General features: G+C 58.1%; 1 protein-coding gene across 15 annotated transcripts in view; it reads right to left on the reverse strand.

The window, feature by feature from the left end:
* TSPOAP1 (TSPO associated protein 1) overlaps nt 1-21,877 on the reverse strand; it is a 181,154-nt gene that overhangs the window by 108,858 nt on the left and 50,419 nt on the right. The gene's annotated exons all lie outside the window — the stretch shown is intronic.

Here is a 21,877-nt window from a genome sequence, read left to right on the forward strand (position 1 = left end):
CCAGCTGTGCCTGGCGCCCCGAACCCGGCCACACGTTCTGTATGTGACCCCCCCAGCTGTGCCTGGCGCCCCGAACCCGGCCACACGTTCTGTATGTGAACCCCCCAGCTGTGCCTGGCGCCCCGAACCCGGCCTCACGTTCTGGATGTGACCCCCCCCAGCTGTGCCTGGCGCCCCGAACCCGGCCACACGTTCTGTATGTGAACCCCCCAGCTGTGCCTGGCGCCCCGAACCCGGCCTCACGTTCTGGATGTGACCCCCCCCAGCTGTGCCTGGCGCCCCGAACCCGGCCACACGTTCTGTATGTGACCCCCCCAGCTGTGCCTGGCGCCCCGAACCCGGCCACACGTTCTGTGTGTGACCCCCCCAGCTGTGCCTGGCGCCCCAAACCCGGCTACACGTTCTGTATGTGACCCCCCCAGCTGTGCCTGGCGCCCCGAACCCGGCCACACGTTCTGTATGTGACCCCCCCAGCTGTGCCTGGCACCCCGAACCCAGCCACACGTTCTGGATGTGACCCCCCCAGCTGTGCCTGGCGCCCCGAACCCGGCCACACGTTCTGTATGTGACCCCCCCAGCTGTGCCTGGCACCCCGAACCCGGCCACACGTTCTGGATGTGACCCCCCCAGCTGTGCCTGGCGCCCCGAACCCGGCCACACGTTCTGTATGTGACCCCCCCAGCTGTGCCTGGCACCCCGAACCCGGCCACACGTTCTGGATGTGACCCCCCCCAGCTGTGCCTGGCGCCCCAAACCCGGCCACACGTTCTGGATGTGACCCCCCCCAGCTGTGCCTGGCGCCCCGAACCCGGCCACGCGTTCTGGATGTGACCCCCCCCCCAGCTGTGCCTGGCGCCCCAAACCCGGCCACACGTTCTGGATGTGACCCCCCCAGCTGTGCCTGGCGCCCCGAACCCGGCCTCGCGTTCTGGGTGTGTCCCCCCCCAGCTGTGCCTGGCGCCCCGAACCCGGCCACACGTTCTGGATGTGACCCCCCCAGCTGTGCCTGGCGCCCCGAACCCGGCCACACGTTCTGTGTGTGACCCCCCCCAGCTGTGCCTGGCGCCGCAAACCCAGCCACACGTTCTGGATGTGACCCCCCCCAGCTGTGCCTGGTACCCCGAACCCGGCCACACGTTCTGTGTGTGACGCCCCCCAGCTGTGCCTGGCGCCCCAAACCCGGCCACACGTTCTGGATGTGACCCCCCCAGCTGTGCCTGGCGCCCCGAACCCGGCCACGCGTTCTTTATGTGACCCCCCCAGCTGTGCCTGGCGCCCCAAACCCGGCCACACGTTCTGGATGTGACCCCCCCAGCTGTGCCTGGCGCCCCGAACCCGGCCTCGCGTTCTGGATGTGACCCCCCCCAGCTGTGCCTGGCGCCCCGAACCCGCCACACGTTCTGTGTGTGACCCCCCCAGCTGTGCCTAGAACCCCAAACCCGGCCACACGTTTCTGTGTGTGACCCCCCCCAGCTGTGCCTGGCGCCCCGAACCCGGCCACACGTTCTGTGTGTGACCCCCCCCAGCTGTGCCTGGCACCCCGAACCCCGCCACACGTTCTGTGTGTGACCCCCCCCCAGCTGTGCCTGGCACCCCGAACCCGGCCACACGTTCTGTGTGTGACCCCCCCAGCTGTGCCTGGCAGCCCCAAACCCGGCCACAGTTCTGGATGTGACCCCCCCCAGCTCTGCCTGGCGCCCCAAACCGGCCACACGTTCTGTATGTGACCCCCCCCAGCTGTGCCTGGCACCCCGAAAGCCGGCCACACGTTCTGGATGTGACCCCCCCCCCAGCTGTGCCTGGCGCCCCAACCCGGCCACACATTCTGGATGTGACCCCCCCAGCTGTGCCTGGCGCACTCAAACCCGGCCCACACGTTCTGGATGTGACCCCCCCCAGCTGTGCCTGGCGCCCCAAACCCGGCCACACGTTCTGTGTGTGACCCCCCCCAGCTGTGCCTGGCGCCCCAAACCCGGCCACACGTTCTGTATGTGACCCCCCCAGCTGTGCCTGGCGCCCCAAACCCGGCCACACGTTCTGGATGTGACCCCCCCAGCTGTGCCTGGCGCCCCAAACCCGGCCACACGTTCTGGATGTGACCCCCACCAGCTGTGCCTGGCGCCCCAAACCCGGCCACACGTTCTGGATGTGATCCTCCCCAGCTGTGCCTGGCGTTCCAAACCCGGCCACACGTTCTGTGTGTGACCCCCCCCCAGCTGTGCCTGGCGCCCCAAACCTGGCCACACGTTCTGTATGTGACTCCCCCAGCTGTGCCTGGCACCCCGAACCCGGCCACGCGTTCTTTATGTGACCCCCCCAGCTGTGCCTGGCGCCCCAAACCCGGCCACACGTTCTGGATGTGAACCCCCAGCTGTGCCTGGCGCCCCGAACCCGGCCACTCGTTCTGTGTGTGACCCCCCCCAGCTCTGCCTGGCGCCCCGAACCCGGCCACACGTTCTGGGTGTGACCCCCCCCAGCTGTGCCTGGCGCCCCAAACCCGGCCACACGTTCTGTGTGTGACCCCCCCCAGCTGTGCCTGGCGCCCCGAACCCGGCCACACGTTCTGGATGTGACCCCCCCCAGCTGTGCCTGGCGCCCCGAACCCGGCCACACGTTCTGGATGTGACCTCCCCAGCTGTGCCTGGCGCCCCGAACCCGGCCTCGCGTTCTGGATGTGACCCCCCCCAGCTGTGCCTGGCGCCCCAAACCCGGCCACACGTTCTGGATGTGACCCCCCCCAGCTGTGCCTGGCGCCTCAAACCCGGCCACACGTTCTGGATGTGACCCCCCCCAGCTGTGCCTGGCGCCCCAAACCCGGCCACACGTTCTGTGTGTGACCCCCCCCCAGCTGTGCCTGGCGCCCCAAACCCGGCCACACGTTCTGTATGTGACCCCCCCAGCTGTGCCTGGCGCCCCAAACCCGGCCACACGTTCTGGATGTGACCCCCCCCAGCTGTGCCTGGCGCCCCAAACCCGCCACACGTTCTGGATGTGACCCCCAGCAGCTGTGCCTGGCGCCCCAAACCCGGCCACACGTTCTGGATGTGACCCCCCCCAGCTGTGCCTGGCGCCCCAAACCCGGCCACACGTTCTGTATGTGACCCCCCCCAGCTGTGCCTGGCGCCCCAAACCCGGCCACACGTTCTCGATGTGGACCCCCCCCCAGCTGTGCCTGGCGCCCCAACCAGGCCACACGTTATGGATGTGACCCCCCCCAGCTGTGCCTGGCGCCCCAAACCCGGCCACACGTTCTGGATGTGACCCCCCCAGCTGTGCCTGCGCCCCCAAACCCGGCCACCCGTTCTGGATGTGACCCCCCCCAGCTGTGCCTGGCGCCCCGAACCCGGCCACACGTTCTGGATGTGACCCCCCCAGCTGTGCCTGGCGCCCCAAACCCGGCCACACGTTCTGTGTGTGACCCCCCCCAGCTCTGCCTGGCGCCCCGAACCCGGCCACACGTTCTGGATGTGACCCCCCCCAGCTGTGCCTGGCGCCCCGAACCCGGCCACACGTTCTGGATGTGACCTCCCCAGCTGTGCCTGGCGCCCCGAACCCGGCCACACGTTCTGGATGTGACCCCCCCAGCTGTGCCTGGCGCCCCGAACCCGGCCTCGCGTTCTGGGTGTGACCCCCCCAGCTGTGCCTGGCACCCCGAACCCGGCCACACGTTCTGTATGTGACCCCCCCATCTGTGCCTGGCGCCCCGAACTCGGCCACACGTTCTGTATGTGACCCCCCCAGCTGTGCCTGGCGCCCCGAACCCGGCCACACGTTCTGGATGTGACCCCCCCCAGCTGTGCCTGGCGCCCCAAACCCGGCCACACGTTCTGTATGTGACCCCCCCAGCTGTGCCTGGCGCCCCGAACCCGGCCACACGTTCTGGATGTGACCTCCCAAGCTGTGCCTGGCGCCCCAAACCCGGCCACACGTTCTGTATGTGACCCCCCCAGCTGTGCCTGGCGCCCCGAACCCAGCCTTGCGTTCTGGATGTGACCCCCCCCAGCTGTGCCTGGCGCCCCGAACCCGGCCACACGTTCTGTATGTGAACCCCCCAGCTGTGCCTGGCGCCCCGAACCCGGCCTCACGTTCTGGATGTGACCCCCCCCAGCTGTGCCTGGCGCCCCGAACCCGGCCACACGTTCTGTATGTGACCCCCCCAGCTGTGCCTGGCGCCCCGAACCCGGCCACACGTTCTGTGTGTGACCCCCCCAGCTGTGCCTGGCGCCCCAAACCCGGCTACACGTTCTGTATGTGACCCCCCCAGCTGTGCCTGGCGCCACGAACCCGGCCACACGTTCTGTATGTGACCCCCCCAGCTGTGCCTGGCACCCCGAACCCAGCCACACGTTCTGGATGTGACCCCCCCAGCTGTGCCTGGCGCCCCAAACCCGGCCACACGTTCTGTATGTGACCCCCCCCAGCTGTGCCTGGCACCCCGAACCCGGCCACACGTTCTGGATGTGACCCCCCCAGCTGTGCCTGGCGCCCCGAACCAGGCCACACGTTCTGGATGTGACCCCCCCAGCTGTGCCTGGCGCCCCAAACCCGGCCACACGTTCTGTATGTGACCCCCCCAGCTGTGCCTGGCACCCCGAACCCGGCCACACGTTCTGGATGTGACCCCCCCAGCTGTGCCTGGCGCCCCGAACCCGGCCACACGTTCTGTATGTGACCCCCCCAGCTGTGCCTGGCACCCCGAACCCGGCCACACGTTCTGGATGTGACCCCCCCCAGCTGTGCCTGGCGCCCCAAACCCGGCCACACGTTCTGGATGTGACCCCCCCCAGCTGTGCCTGGCGCCCCGAACCCGGCCACGCGTTCTGGATGTGACCCCCCCCCAGCTGTGCCTGGCGCCCCAAACCCGGCCACACGTTCTGGATGTGACCCCCCCAGCTGTGCCTGGCGCCCCGAACCCGGCCTCGCGTTCTGGGTGTGACCCCCCCCAGCTGTGCCTGGCGCCCCGAACCCGGCCACACGTTCTGGATGTGACCCCCCCAGCTGTGCCTGGCGCCCCGAACCCGGCCACACGTTCTGTGTGTGACCCCCCCCAGCTGTGCCTGGCGCCGCAAACCCAGCCACACGTTCTGGATGTGACCCCCCCCAGCTGTGCCTGGTACCCCGAACCCGGCCACACGTTCTGTGTGTGACGCCCCCCAGCTGTGCCTGGCGCCCCAAACCCGGCCACACGTTCTGGATGTGACCCCCCCAGCTGTGCCTGGCGCCCCGAACCCGGCCACGCGTTCTTTATGTGACCCCCCCAGCTGTGCCTGGCGCCCCAAACCCGGCCACACGTTCTGGATGTGACCCCCCAGCTGTGCCTGGCGCCCCGAACCCGGCCTCGCGTTCTGGATGTGACCCCCCCCAGCTGTGCATGGCGCCCCGAACCCCGCCACACGTTCTGTGTGTGACCCCCCCAGCTGTGCCTAGAACCCCAAACCCGGCCACACGTTCTGTGTGTGACCCCCCCCCAGCTGTGCCTGGCGCCCCGAACCCCGCCACACGTTCTGTGTGTGACCCCCCCCAGCTGTGCCTGGCACCCCGAACCCCGCCACACGTTCTGTGTGTGACCCCCCCCAGCTGTGCCTGGCACCCCGAACCCGGCCACACGTTCTGTGTGTGACCCCCCCAGCTGTGCCTGGCACCCCAAACCCGGCCACATGTTCTGGATGTGACCCCCCCCAGCTCTGCCTGGCGCCCCAAACCCGGCCACACGTTCTGTATGTGACCCCCCAGCTGTGCCTGGCACCCCGAAGCCGGCCACACGTTCTGGATGTGACCCCCCCCAGCTGTGCCTGGCGCCCCCAACCCGGCCACACATTCTGGATGTGACCCCCCCCAGCTGTGCCTGGCGCCTCAAACCCGGCCACACGTTCTGGATGTGACCCCCCCCAGCTGTGCCTGGCGCCCCAAACCCGGCCACACGTTCTGTGTGTGACCCCCCCCAGCTGTGCCTGGCGCCCCAAACCCGGCCACACGTTCTGTATGTGACCCCCCCAGCTGTGCCTGGCGCCCCAAACCCGGCCACACGTTCTGGATGTGACCCCCCCAGCTGTGCCTGGCGCCCCAAACCCGGCCACACGTTCTGGATGTGACCCCCACCAGCTGTGCCTGGCGCCCCAAACCCGGCCACACGTTCTGGATGTGACCCTCCCCAGCTGTGCCTGGCGTTCCAAACCCGGCCACACGTTCTGTGTGTGACCCCCCCCCAGCTGTGCCTGGCGCCCCAAACCTGGCCACACGTTCTGTATGTGACTCCCCCAGCTGTGCCTGGCACCCCGAACCCGGCCACGCGTTCTTTATGTGACCCCCCCAGCTGTGCCTGGCGCCCCAAACCCGGCCACACGTTCTGGATGTGAACCCCCAGCTGTGCCTGGCGCCCCGAACCCGGCCACTCGTTCTGTGTGTGACCCCCCCCAGCTCTGCCTGGCGCCCCGAACCCGGCCACACGTTCTGGGTGTGACCCCCCCCAGCTGTGCCTGGCGCCCCAAACCCGGCCACACGTTCTGTGTGTGACCCCCCCCAGCTCTGCCTGGCGCCCCGAACCCGGCCACACGTTCTGGATGTGACCCCCCCCAGCTGTGCCTGGCGCCCCGAACCCGGCCACACGTTCTGGATGTGACCCCCCCCAGCTGTGCCTGGCGCCCCGAACCCGGCCTCGCGTTCTGGATGTGACCCCCCCCAGCTGTGCCTGGCGCCCCAAACCCGGCCACACGTTCTGGATGTGACCCCCCCCAGCTGTGCCTGGCGCCCCGAACCCGGCCACGCGTTCTGGATGTGACCCCCCCCAGCTGTGCCTGGCGCCCCAAACCCGGCCACACGTTCTGGATGTGACCCCCCCAGCTGTGCCTGGCGCCCCGAACCCGGCCTCGTGTTCTGGGTGTGACCCCCCCAAGCTGTGCCTGGCGCCCCGAACCCGGCCACACGTTCTGTATGTGACCCCCCCAGCTGTGCCTGGCGCCCTGAACCCGGCCACACGTTCTGTGTGTGACCCCCCCCAGCTGTGCCTGGCGCCCCAAACCCGGCCACACGTTCTGTATGTGACCCCCCCCAGCTGTGCCTGGCGCCCCGAACCCAGCCTCGCGTTCTGGATGTGACCCCCCCAGCTGTGCCTGGCGCCCCGAACCCGGCCACACGTTCTGTATGTGACCCCCCAGCTGTGCCTGGCGCCCCGAACCCGGCCTCACGTTCTGGATGTGACCCCCCCCAGCTGTGCCTGGCGCCCCGAACCCGGCCACACGTTCTGTATGTGACCCCCCCCCAGCTGTGCCTGGCGCCCCAAACCCAGCCACACGTTCTGGATGTCACCCCCCCCAGCTGTGCCTGGAACCCCGAACCCGGCCACACGTTCTGTGTGTGACCCCCCCAGCTGTCCCTGGCGCCCCAAACCCGGCTACACGTTCTGTATGTGACCCCCCCAGCTGTGCCTGGCGCCCCGAACCCGGCCACACGTTCTGTATGTGACCCCCCCAGCTGTGCCTGGCACCCCGAACCCGGCCACACGTTCTGGATGTGACCCCCCCAGCTGTGCCTGGCGCCCCAAACCCGGCCACATGTTCTGTATGTGACCCCCCCCAGCTGTGCCTGGCGCCCCGAACCCGGCCACACGTTCTGTATGTGACCCCCCCCAGCTGTGCCTGGCGCCCCGAACCCGGCCACACGTTCTGTGTGTGACCCCCCCCAGCTGTGCCTGGCGCCCCAAACCCGGCCACACGTTCTGTATGTGACCCCCCCCAGCTGTGCCTGGCGCCCCGAACCCGGCCACACGTTCTGGATGTGACCCCCCCCAGCTGTGCCTGGCGCCCCGAACCCGGCCACACGTTCTGTATGTGACCTCCCCAGCTGTGCCTGGCGCCCCGAACCCGGCCTCACGTTCTGTATGTGACCCCCCCCAGCTGTGCCTGGCGCCCCGAACCCGGCCACACGTTCTGTATGTGACCCCCCCAGCTGTGCCTGGCGCCCCGAACCCGGCCACACGTTCTGTGTGTGACCCCCCCCAGCTGTGCCTGGCGCCCCAAACCCAGCCACACGTTCTGGATGTGACCCCCCCCAGCTGTGCCTGGAACCCCGAACCCGGCCACACGTTCTGTGTGTGACCCCCCCAGCTGTGCCTGGCACCCCGAACCCGGCCACACGTTCTGGATGTGACCCCCCCAGCTGTGCCTGGCGCCCCAAACCCGGCCACACGTTCTGTATGTGAGCCCCCCCAGCTGTGCCTGGCGCCCCAAACCCGGCCACACGTTCTGTATGTGACCCCCCCCAGCTGTGCCTGGCGCCCCAAACCCGGCCACACGTTCTGGATGTGACCCCCCCCAGCTGTGCCTGGCGCCCCAAACCCGGCCACACGTTCTGGATGTGACCCCCCCCAGCTGTGCCTGGCGCCCCGAACCCGGCCACACGTTCTGGATGTGACCCCCCCAGCTGTGCCTGGCGCCCCAAACCCGGCCACACGTTCTGGATGTGACCCCCCCCAGCTGTGCCTGGCGCCCCGAACCCGGCCTCGCGTTCTGGATGTGACCCCCCCCAGCTGTGCCTGGCGCCCCGAACCCGGCCACACGTTCTGTGTGTGACCCCCCCCAGCTGTGCCTGGCGCCTGGATGTGACCCCCCCCAGCTGTGCCTGGCGCCCCAAACCCGGCCACACGTTCTGTGTGTGACCCCCCCCAGCTGTGCCTGGCGCCCCAAACCCGGCCACACGTTCTGTGTGTGACCCCCCCCAGCTGTGCCTGGCGCCCCAAACCCGGCCACACGTTCTGTGTGTGACCCCCCCAGCTGTGCCTGGAACCCCGAACCCGGCCACACGTTCTGGATGTGACCCCCCCCAGCTGTGCCTGGCGCCCCGAACCCGGCCACACGTTCTGGATGTGACCCCCCGCAGCTGTGCCTGGCGCCCCGAACCCGGCCACACGTTCTGTGTGTGACCTCCCCCAGCTGTGCCTGGCGCCCCAAACCCAGCCACACGTTCTGGATGTGACCCCCCCCAGCTGTGCCTTGCGCCCCGAACCTGGCCACGCGTTCTGGATGTGACCCCCCCCAGCTGTGCCTGGCGCCCCGAACCCGGCCACACGTTCTGTGTGTGACCCCCCGCAGCTGTGCCTGGCGCCCCGAACCCGGCCACACGTTCTGGATGTGACCCCCCCCAGCTGTGCCTGGTGCCCCAAACCCGGCCACACGTTCTGTGTGTGCCCCCCCCCAGCTGTGCCTGGAGCCCCAAACTCGGCCACACGTTCTGGATGTGACCCCCCCAGCTGTGCCTGGCGCCCCGAACCCGGCCACACGTTCTGGATGTGACCCCCCGCAGCTGTGCCTGGAGCCCCAAACCCGGCCACACGTTCTGTATGTGACCCCCCCAGCTGTGCCTGGAGCCCCAAACCCGGCCACACGTTCTGGATGTGACCCCCCCAGCTGTGCCTGGTGCCCCAAACCCGGCCACACGTTCTGGATGTGCCCCCCCCCAGCTGTGCCTGGTGCCCCGAACCCAGCCACACGTTCTGGATGTGACCCCCCCCAGCTGTGCCTGGCGCCCCAAACCCGGCCACACGTTCTGGATGTTACCCCCCCAGCTGTGCCTGGCGCCCCAAACCCGGCCACTCGTTCTAGATGTGACCCCCCCCAGCTGTGCCTGGCACCCCAAACCCAGCCACGTGTTCTGGATGTGATCCCCCCAGCTGTGCCTGGCACCCCAAACCCAGCCACACGTTCTGGATGTGACCCCCCCAGCTGTGCCTTGCGCCCCGAACCCGGCCACACGTTCTGGATGTGACCCCCCCAGCTGTGCCTGGCGCCCCGAACCCGGCCACACGTTCTGTATGTGACCCCCCCAGCTGTGCCTGGCGCCCCGAACCCGGCCACACGTTCTGGATGTGACCCCCCCCAGCTGTGCCTGGAACCCCAACCCGGCCACACGTTCTGTGTGTGACCCCCCCAGCTGTGCCTGGCGCCCCGAACCCGGCCACACGTTCTGGATGTGACCCCCCCCAGCTGTGCCTGGAGCCCCAAACCCGGCCACACGTTCTGGATGTGACCCCCCCTAGCTGTGCCTGGCGCCCCAAACCCGGCCACACGTTCTGGATGTGACCCCCCCGCAGCTGTGCCTGGAGCCCCAAACCCGGCCACACGTTCTGTATGTGACCCCCCCAGCTGTGCCTGGAGCCCCAAACCCGGCCACACGTTCTGGATGTGACCCCCCCAGCTGTGCCTGGTGCCCCGAACCCGGCCACACGTTCTGGATGTGACCCCCCCCCAGCTGTGCCTGGTGCCCCGAACCCAGCCACACGTTCTGGATGTGACCCCCCCAGCTGTGCCTGGCGCCCCAAACCCGGCCACACATTCTGGATGTGACCCCCCCAGCTGTGCCTGGCGCCCCAAACCCGGCCACTCGTTCTAGATGTGACCCCCCCAGCTGTGCCTGGCACCCCAAACCCAGCCACGTGTTCTGGATGTGATCCCCCCAGCTGTGCCTGGCACCCCAAACCCAGCCACGTGTTCTGGATGTGACCCCCCCCAGCTGTGCCTGGAACCCCGAACCCGGCCACACGTTCTGGATGTGACCCCCCCCAGCTGTGCCTGGCGCCCCGAACCCGGCCACACGTTCTGGATGTGACCCCCCCCAGCTGTGCCTGACGCCCCGAACCCGGCCACACGTTCTGTGTGTGACCCCCCCCAGCTGTGCCTGGCGTCCCAAACCCGGCCACACGTTCTGTATGTGACCCCCCCCAGCTGTGCCTGGCGCCCCGAACCCGGCCACACGTTCTGTGTGTGACCCCCCCCAGCTGTGCCTGGCGCCCCGAACCCGGCCACACGTTCTGTGTGTGACCCCCCCAGCTGTGCCTGGCGCCCCAAACCCGGCCACACGTTCTGTGTGTGACCCCCCCCAGCTGTGCCTGGCGCCCCAAACCCGGCCACATGTTCTGGATGTGACCCCCCCAGCTGTGCCTGGCGCCCCAAACCCGGCCACTCGTTCTAGATGTGACCCCCCCAGCTGTGCCTGGCACCCCAAACCCAGCCACGTGTTCTGGATGTGACCCCCCCCAGCTGTGCCTGGCACCCCAAACCCAGCCACGTGTTCTGGATGTGACCCCCCCCAGCTATGCCTGGCACCCCAAACCCAGCCACGTGTTCTGGATGTGACCCCCCCAGCTGTGCCTGGCACCCCAAACCCGGCCACACGTTCTGGATGTGACCCCCCCCAGCTGTGCCTGGCACCCCAAACCCGGCCACACGTTCTGGATGTGACCCCCCCCAGCTGTGCCTAGCACCCCAAACTCAGCCATGCACTCTGAATGTGATCCTCCAGCTGTGCCTGGCACCCCAAGCCCCAGGCATGTGTTCTGGGTGTGACCCCCCCAAGCTGTGCCTGGCACCCCAAACCCGGTCACACATTCTGGATGTGACCCCCCAGCTATGCCAGGAAGCAGTGGCCTGTTCCCTCACCCCCGGCCTGGTACTGGAGAGGTGGGTCCTGTTCCACACCTAGGTCCTTCTCCAAACACAGCCAAGCTCAGGGGTCGGCTCGCTTGGGTAGGAATGGCAGAGAATGGGCTCTTGTCTCCATTTCTGCTTCTGTCAGACTCTCACTGTGGCCACACTGGCTGAGCACAAAGGACAAGGACATTGTCCCACCAATACACAAAACAAAGGGAACTTCTCAAAGGGTCCGGGGCTTACCCCCCCCCCAGCCCATTCCCCTGGCCCTGCTCCAGTTCAGTTACAGAAATGTTGTCCGTGGATTCAGCACTGCCACCCTTCCCAACAATGCCCACTCTCCCCTTCCATGGCCGGCCCACTTTGCAGTGCCACTTGCCTTATGATTGTTAACCTACTATCTTCTCTTGCACTCATGCAGTTACTGTCACACAACCCAGACTCCCACTTCAGCCACACTGTGCCACATTCCCTGGAGAGAATAACGTTTGGGACGGTTGGTTTGTGTCTGGGAAATTCTGCATCTGGAATTCATGTTGGGAGGAGTTGGGTAGGGTGGAGTGGAAAGGAAGTTTGCTGTGGAGCTGTGGGTTGGTGTCCGACGATGATCGGTTTTTAGTTAGTACTCTGTGCTCTGTACTAATTGGTACAGAAAGGCCTCAGTTGTAATGTCACAATTACAGATTTCTTTTACTTCTCACGTACATAGCACTGTGGGACGTGCTATACCAATGCCTATCCCAGTATTTCAGAACACTCAGCCTACTACCAATCATCATACACTTAATAACTGCAGTTGCCCTAACAGGAATGTGTTGCTATCTGCAACACCAAAGCCAAAGCACCAAACTACAGCACCGTATTTCAAAAACATTGTTATGCTTCAAGATAAGAGGGTGTCACATATACATATACATCCTATGCGTACATGGGCGGCAGGTATAATAGGCCAGGGGAGGCTGCCTCCCCTGGAGCTGCCATGGTTGCGACCGGACCCCCGGTTGCAGGGTTTGGGGGTCAAGTTTTTGTTTTATTTTGCCCTATGCAGGTTCCAGGGCAGCAGCGGAGTCTCATAATGCTGCCTCAGCTGCCCCGGAACCTACATGGGGCATATCAAAAGAATCTTCTAAGTAACAGAAGCTTTTCCCCTAGGTGGGCTGGGTCCAAGGAGCGGAGGCTCCTGCCAGTCAAAGGGGAGGGGCACTCGGGGCTGCAGTCAGCCCAGGGCTCCTCCAGCCTAGTAGGGGGCACACTCCAGGCTGCGGCCAGCCTGGGGCATCTCCAGCCAAGGCAGAGAGCGCTCAGGGTTCCTGTGGCTGGTGGAGGGGGGGGGGAGGGGTGTTCCGGGTGGGGGTGTTGTGGCTCTGGTCATACAGGGGACAGGGGCCATGGGGAGGGTGTGGGTGGAAGGGGCAGAGCCAGGGATTAGCCTCCCCAAAGGAGGGCTCTGCCTGCTGCCCAGGTATACATATATACCCATATACACTACAAATGTACACATCATATCCAGATTGTTCATCTGTATTCATTATCTGGTAGTGCCTCCAAGGCTCAGTCATAAAACTACGTTCCTCAAAGTCCCAGGCCTAACACTCCCAGGCCCACCATAACGGACAACACAGATTAGAAAATAAAATCTGTCCATCAGTCGTATAAGGGAATGTGCAAACTAACGGACAGATGGGGCATGAATGTGTGGATGGAACAGTAAGGTGGCCACGTAACAGTGTTTAGCCCATTGGGCGATCTTCGGTCCATGCATTATGCTTTTCTGTAAACATCCTCCCCATAAAAAAAACAAAGCAGGGGAATGTAATAGGAAGAAAGCCTGAGACATAAGCCCTTGTATCAGAGGCCTAGTGCGAGGCAGGACCTGCTCACAGACTCTGGCAAGAACAGGGCTGATATTGCAGAAATACACATTCCTAAGCAGTGCTAGTTACAGAGTGCTCATGCAAGCACATCCCGATACCCAGGGGTACCAGAACATCTCCATATCAAGGATGGTACAGAACCATTCCCCAAGGTTAACAGGAACACACTGACCCCTTCTAAAGATCAGGTCAGGATGACAGTACGTAATAGAAATGTTTTAATCAAACCAACGTGTACAAGGAGACGGGTAATAACTAGTGATGTCAGGGGACAGTAACTATGTCAGAGGGGCAGTGCTAACTTGTTTGTAGCGGGGTATAAAGATGTATCTCAGAAGGAGGATCTTTGTCCAGCCGAGGGGGAATGGAAAGTCCTGCCATTCAGTGAGCTGTGTCCATTGTCACAGGCATCCATGTCTTAGCATCCTCGTAGAGTCTGCCCGGTGCTATTACTGTGCTTTGCCGACAGTAAATCTGGCCAGGCAGCTTCACTGAAAACCGAGTCCGTGGATTTACTGGGAAGTTTAACTGAAGTTTGCTATTTCCACTACCTGTGCAGAGCTGGGACAGCACACTGAATAAACACACACAGTCAACATCTGACCACAGTGGTGAGCCATGGCCGGAGGAGTAGAGGGGTGGGGTAGCCAGGGCCGGCTCTACCATTTTTGCCGCCCCAAGAAAAAAAAAAAAGCCGCTCGGACTGCCAAAGCAAAAAAAAGGCACCTGGACTGTGCCACCCCAGGCATGTGCTTCCTCCGCTGATGCCTGGAGCCAGCCCTGGGGGTAGCTGGCAATGTCCTCTGACTTTAGTGGCTGTGGTGATAGGAAACCCAGTTCAGCAACTTTAATTTCAAGTTACCCAGTTTCTTTGTGTGGGTATTTCCATGGCTTTTTAAAATGTGTTTGGGGGAAGGTGGCAGTACTGGGAAGAGGGGAGGTGGAAGAGGTGTTTGACCTGGAAATGCACCGGGGAAAATGGAACAGCAGAGAGGACATGCAAGGCTGGAGAGGAAATGAGATCCCCGCTGCACAGGGGCACCACAGGAACATGTCCAGGAAGAGAAGCTGCCCCCTTAGCAGAGCTGCAAACTCCATTTTCCAGACAAATTTGGATGCAACTCTCCCCCATCCCACCATCTCCTAGCCCCTCATTCCAAATGTGGGCATAAAGGGAGCAAGGTAGAGAATCTTATGGAGAGTGGTAAGATGCAAATGTGAAACAGACAGACAGGTTAGCCACATAGTGAATGAATATGGGGAGACAGCCCCAGGGAGCACTACTTATGAGATAATCAGCCAGGCATATCAAAGGAATCTGAAAGACATATGTGGGCTATGATGGATAAAGACGGGTGTGTCAGGCTGAGGTGGGTGTGCTTAGCACAGAGCAGGAGAAATCTAAGGCAGTAACTTCATGGTACCAAGCCAAGGGACAGCCCCCAGCTCACTCTCACTGAGTAGCAAACTAAGGCTCCATGTCAACCACTTCCTTTGCTTCAGTCTGATTCTTTCTCTTTCTTCTACATAAATTGTTGTCCAGATTACAGAAGGTCTGCTCAACACCTAAAACGCAGCTTGATCTAGCTACACTGCTCAGAGCTGTGAAAAACGTCACGCCCTGTGTGATGTAGTTTGGTCAACCTAACCTCCACTAAAGAGGCAGTCAGGTCAACAGAAGAATTCTTCCACTGACTACTTCTCGGAGAGGGGATTGATGACAGTCCCTTCCATCACTGTAGTAAGTGTCTGCACTGTAGTAGTGTAGCAGTGGAGGGATAGCTCAGTGGTTTGAGCATTGGCCTGCTTAAACCTAGTGTTGTGAGTTCAATCCTTGAGGGGGCAATTTAGGGATCTATGGCAAAAATCTGTCAGGGGATTTATCCTGCTTTGAGCAGAGGGTTGGACTAGATGACCTCCTGAGGTCCCTTCCAACACTGATATTCTATGATCCTCTGCAGTGCAGACACAGCACAAATGGAGAGGTAGGGTGAGCTGAAGTCACTTTAGTGCATCTTGAAGAGAAGATGACCTCATTATGATAAGCATTTGGGGAGAAAACAGTACTTCTTCTGGGACACTTGGTAAAGGCAATTCCCTTAGCCTGCCTTCTGGGTCCTGGCTGCCATCACTAAGGGAATGGGGAAATAGAGTACACAGAGTGGCAAGAATAGGGATAAAGCATTCTCTAGGCTGAGGAGTTGCCCAGGGGCACTGGTGAGGCCGGGAGGCAGCTTGGGAGAACAGACACAGCTGGAGGAACTAGGCCATTTCACTGGCTTTTATTTGTTGAGCTAAATTGTCAGGCCATTACACCTCATTTGATAGTCATTTCAGCAGCTATCCATCACTGGCACAGATGGTCCCAGCACATGACAGCAACTGGCAAAAAGCCTTTATGTGAGAAGCAACCTGTCTCTGAGACATTAAGAGAGCACATGTGCGTGTGCGTACATTTGTGTGATGCTTGAAATTTTGGGGGACTGTGAGTCTACGGGGAGGCAAAACTATGTTTAGAGTCTCAGTCTTAATGTTTGCTCTGCAAAAGTTAGTCAATATTTTACTATTATAAAACATTCAGTTCTCTTCTGCAGAGCAGCCAAAAGAGGCAGGGGAGAGACACTCCATGTTAAAAATGGCATTACCTGTTTCCCAGTCACTGACAACTTGGAAACAAATGATCTTGAATGCTTATGGATCAAAGTCCTTACAAATAAAGAACAAGATGGAACAGTTGTTGATGTCTGCTACAGACCACCAAATCATACTAGAGATTAGGACAAAAATCTCCTTAAGCACCTATCTATAATGTGTAGGGGAGAAAACAGTGTTATCATGGGGGACTTCAGTCTCAGTGACATGTGCTGGAGGTCTCATGCTGACTAAAATTCAGGGCCCCAGTACGCCAAGCATGTGCTTGGGGTGGCATGCCGCAGGGGGCACTATGTCGGCCACCAGGAGGGTGGCAGGAGGCTCCGGTGGACCTCCCGTAGGCGTGCCTGTGGAGGGTCCGCTGGTCCCACGGCTCTGGTGGACCTCCCGCAGGCACCAAAGCCGCGGGTCCAGCAGACCGCGGGACCAGAGGACCCTCCGCAGGCACGCCTGCGGGAGGTCCACCGGAGCATCCTGCCACCCTCACAGCAGCCAGCATAGCACCCCCAGTGGCATGCCGCCATGCTTGGGGCAACGAAATGTCTAGAGCCGCCCCTGCTAAATTGATTAATGACTAAAAATTATAGATGACAATTTACTCAAAAAATGCTGCATCCAACATGAGGGAATTCAATATTAGACTTCATCTTGAGAGATAAAAAGAAATTGATTGCAGAATTAAAAATTAGTGAAGACTTAGGTGCAAACGATCATAACTTGATTACATTTGTTATGTGCAAACAGAATAAAGTCCAGTCTAGTTTCTGGACAGTGTCCATGTGGAGACAGCTGAGGTAGCTGTCCCATTACACAGGACTGCTGACACAGCACTGGTGGAGGAGGAGATGGCTCAGGGTGGACACTGGCAGCTGGTTACTTCTGGCAGCGGCCAGTGCTCCACCCCTGCTCCGAACCCTCCCACTGTGGTATAGGTAACCGTTATGCTCTTCTTGATACAGGAGAGAAGGAATCACCCCCTACAGTAAAGGAGAAGCCTCGTACCCCTAAGGCTAGGAGGTCTGCTGCCACCACTGCGAATAGGAAACGTAGGGTGGTGGTGGTCGGAGACTCTCTGCTGAGGGGGACGGAGGCGCCCATCTGTCGCCCTGACATTTCATCTCGGGAAGAATGCTGCCTGCCGGGAGCCTGTATCCGAAATGTTACAGAGGCATTGTCGAGGATTATCCAGCCCTCTGACTACTACCCCATGCTACTCATCCATGTGGGCACAAATGATACTGCGAGGTGTGACACTGAGTGGATCAAGAGCGACTACAGGGCTCTGGGAGTACGGGTGAAGGAGTTTGGAGCACAAGTGGTATTCTCTTCGATTCTTCCTGTCAAAGGTAGGGGCCTGGGCAGAGACAAATGCATCATGGAGGTGAATGCTTGGCTGCGAAGATGGTGTCACCGGGAGGACTTTGGCTTCCTCGACCACGGGATGCTATTCGAGGAAGGACTGCTAGGCAGAGATGGCATTCACCTTTCGAGGAGGAGAAAGACCCTATTTGCGCACAGACTGGCTAACCTAGTGAGGAGGGCTTGAAACTAGGTTCGACAGGGACAGGTGAGCAAAGTCCACAGGTTAAGTGGGGAACATGGAGACCTGGGAGATGGGTCGGAAACAAGAGGGAGTGTGGGCTATAATGGCAGAGAGAAAGGAGAGTCAGGGTAAAACTGGGAGGCAAGATCAAACCAGTATCTTAGATGCCTATATACAAATGTGAGAAGTATGGGTAATAAGCAGGAAGAACTGGAAGTGCTAATAAATAAATACAACTATGACATTGTTGGCATCACTGAAACTTGGTGGGATAATACACACGACTGGAATGTTGGTGTGGATGGGAATAGTTTGCTCAGGAAGGACAGACAGGGGAAAAAGGGAGGAGGTGTTACCTTATATATTAATAATGTGCACACTTGGACTGAGGTGGAGATGGACATAGGAGATGGAAGTGTTGAGAGTCTCTGAGTTAGGCTAAAAGGGGTAAAAAACAAGGGTGATGTCATGCTAGGAGTCTACTACAGGCCACTTAACCAGGCGGAAGAGGTGGAAGAGGCTTTTTTTAAACAACTAACAAAATCATCCAAAGTCCAAGATTTGGTGGTGATGGGGGACTTCAACTATCCAGATATATGTTGGGAAAATAATACCACGGGACACAGACTATCCAATATGTTCTTCGACTGCATTGCAAACAACTTTTTATTTCAGAAGGTTGAGAAAACTACTGGGGGGAAGCTGTTCTAGACTTGATTTTAACAAACAGGGAGGAACTCATTGAGAATTTGAAAATAGAAGGCAGCTTGGGTGAAAGTGATCATGAAATCATAGAGTTTGCAATTCTAAGGAAGGGTAGAAGGGAGTATAGCAAAATAGAGACAATGGATTTCAGTAAGGCAGATTTTGGTAAGCTCAGAGAGCTGATAGGTAAGGTCCCATGGAAATCAAGTCTGAGGGGAAAAACAACTGAGGAGAGTTGGCAGTTTTTCAAAGGGACACTGTTAAGGGCCCAAAAGCAAGCTATTCTGCTGGGTAGGAAAGATAGAAATTGTAGCAAAAGACCAGCTTGGCTTAGCCACAAGATCTTGCATGATCTAAAAAATAAAAAGGAGTCATATAAAAAATGGAAACTAGGATAGATTACAAAGGATAAGTATAGGCAAACAGCACAGGAATGCAAGGGCAAGATTAGAAAGGCAAAGGCACAAAATGAGCTCAAACTAGCTATGGGAATAAAGGGAAACAAGAAGACTTTATCAATACATTAGAAGCAAGAGGAAGACCAAGGACAGGGTAGGCCCACTGCTCAGTGAGGAGGGAGAAACAGTATCAGGAAACTTAGAAATGGCAGAGATGCTTAATGACTTCTCTGTTTCGGTCTTCACCAAGAAGTCTGAAGGAATGCCTAACATAGTGAATGCTAATGGGAAGAGGGGTAGGTTTAGAAGATAAAATAAAAAAAGAACAAATTAAAAATCACTTAGAAAAGTTAGATGCCTGCAAGTCATCAGGGCCTGATGAAATGCATCCTAGAATACTCAAGGAGCTAATAGAGGAGGTATCTGAGCCTCTAGCTATTATCTTTGGAAAATCATGGGAGACGAGAGAGATTCCAGAAGACTGGAAAAGGGCAAATATAATGCCCATCTATAAAAAGGGAAATAAAACAACCCAGGAAACTACAGACCAGTTAGTTTAACTTCTGTGCCAGGGAAGATAATAGAGCAAGTAATTAAGGAAATCATCTGCAAACACTTGGAAGGTGGTACAGTGATAGGGAATAGCCAGCATGGATTTGTAAAGAAGAAATCGTGTCAAACCAATTTGACAGCTTTCTTTGATAGGATAACGAGTCTTGTGGATAAGGGAAAAGCCATGGATGTGGTATACCTAGACTTTAGTAAGGCATTTGATACGGTCTCGCATGATGTTCTTATCGATAAACTAGGCAAATACAATTTAGATGGGGCTACTATAAGGTGGGTGCATAACTGGCTGGATAACCGTACTCAGAGAGTAGTTATTAATAGTTCCCAATCCGGCTGGAAAGGTATAACAAGTGGGGTTCCGCAGGGGTCTGTTTTGGGACGAGCTGTGTTCAATATCTTCATCAACAATTGGCATAGAAAGTACGCTTATTAAGTTTGCAGATGATACCAAACTGGGAAGGATTGCAACTGCTTTGGAGGACAGGGTCATAACTGAAAATGATCAGGACAAATTGGAGAAATGGTCTGAGGTAAACCAGATGAAGTTTAATAAAGACAAATGCAAAGTGCTCCACTTAGGAAGGAAAAATCAGTTTCACACATACAGAATGGGAAGAGACTGTCTAGGAAGGAGTATGGCAGAAAGAGATCTAGGGGTCATAGTAGACCACAAGCTAAATATGAGTCAACAGTGTGATGCTGTTGCAAAAAAAGCAAACGTGATTCTGGGATGCATTAGCAGGTTTGTTGTGAGCAAGTCATGAGAAGTCATTCTTCCGCTCTACTCTGCCCTGGTTAGGCCTCAACTGGAGTATTGTGTCCAGTTCCGGGCACCACATTTCAAGAAAGATGTGGAGAAACTGGAGAGGGTCCAGAGAAGAGCAACAAGAAAGATTAAAGGTCTTGAGAACATGACCTACGAAGGAAGGCTGAAAGAATTGGGTTTGTTTAGTTTGGGAAAGAGAAGACTGAGAGGGGACATGATAGCAGTTTTCAGGTATATAAAAGAGTGTCATCAGGAGGAGGGAGAAAACTTGTTCATCTTAGCGTCTAAGGATAGAACAAGAAGCAATGGGCTTAAACTACAGCAAGGGAGGTTTAGGTTGGACATTAGGAAAAACCTCCTAACTGTCAGGGTGGTTGGACACTGGAATAAACTGCCTAGGGAGGTTATGGAATCTCCATCTCTGGAGATATTTAAGAGTAGGTTAGATAAATGTCTTTTAGGGATGGTCTAGACAGCATTTGGTCCTGCCATGAGGGCAGGGGACTGGACTCGATGACCTCTCGAGGTTCCTTCCAGTCCTAGAGTCTACGAATCTATAATCTATGAATCTATCTATCTATCTGCTTGGTCCTTTAAAGGGCCAGTTTCACAAAGCTGAAAACAATTTTGACCAAATCCGTTGGGGAAAAGAATTTAAACAGAAAATGTGAATGATAATTGGAAATTGTTTAAGAACTTTTTACTAGATGCCACAAAAGCCACAATCCTACAATCAAGGAAGAAGGCTACACTGGCTAAAAAACACCAACCTGGTTGAGGGGAGGTAAAGGCCACTATAAAAAATAAAATAAAACACAATATATAACAAATGAAAGAAAGAGGAAGTTGCTAGTAATGAATATAAATCTGAAGCCTGGAACTATAAAGAACTGATAAGGGAAGCAAAAGGCCACAAGGTGAACTCTATGCTAGCAGTGTTAAGGATGATAAGAAGGCGTTTTTAAATTATATTTGGAACAAAAAGAATCCTAAATGTGGTATTGGTCCATTACTAGGTGGGAATGGTAGTTTTCAACAATAATTCAGAAAAGGCAGAAGTACTCCGTAAATAGTTCTGTTCTGGATTAGGGAAAAAGCCAGGTGATGTATTCACATCATATGATGATGATATACTTTCCATTCCAACAGTGACTAATGAGGATGTAAAACAGCAGCTACTAAAGTTGGCCATTTTTAAATCAGCAGATCCAGATAACTTGCATGCAAGAGTTTTCTAAGAACTGGCCAAGGAGCCTACTGGCTTTTCAATAAGTCTTGGAACACAGTGCAAGTTCCAAAGGAGTGGAAGAAAGCTAATATTGTGCCAATATTTAAACAGGATAGCCTGGGTAATTATAGGCCTGTCAGTCACACGTTAATCCTGATCAACATAACGGAACAGCTGATACAGGACTCAATAAAGAATTAAAGGAAGGCAATATAATTAATGCCAATCAACATGGTTTGATGGAAAACAGGTCTTGTCAGACTAACCTGTTTATTGTATAGCAGGTTTTCGCGTATGCGCACGCACACACAGCTGCCCTATTTCACCCAGCTTCAATACGGTTTTCAGAGGCTTCCAGAATGTGAGACGTATGTTTTGCCCAACTTCACAAATGGAAAAATGTTACATAAAATGCTGCCTTTGAATGGAAGTTTTGCAAAATCAAAGCACAAAAAGAATTGGGCTAGGCCTATCTCTACCTAACCACTGGCACCTTGCAAGGTTTAAGGATGCCATAAAACAGCGGCTCTCAGCTTTCCAGACTACTACACCTCTTCAGGAGTCTGATTTCTCTTGTGTACCCCCAAGTTTCACCTCACTTAAAAACTACTTGCTTACGAAATCAGACATAAAAATACAAAAATGGCACCGCGCGCTATTACTGAAAAATGGATTACTTTCTCATTTTACCATATACTTATAAAATAAATCAATTGCAATA

Source organism: Gopherus evgoodei, chromosome 17 (assembly GCF_007399415.2).
Source record: "Gopherus evgoodei ecotype Sinaloan lineage chromosome 17, rGopEvg1_v1.p, whole genome shotgun sequence".
NCBI lineage: Eukaryota > Metazoa > Chordata > Testudines > Testudinidae > Gopherus > Gopherus evgoodei.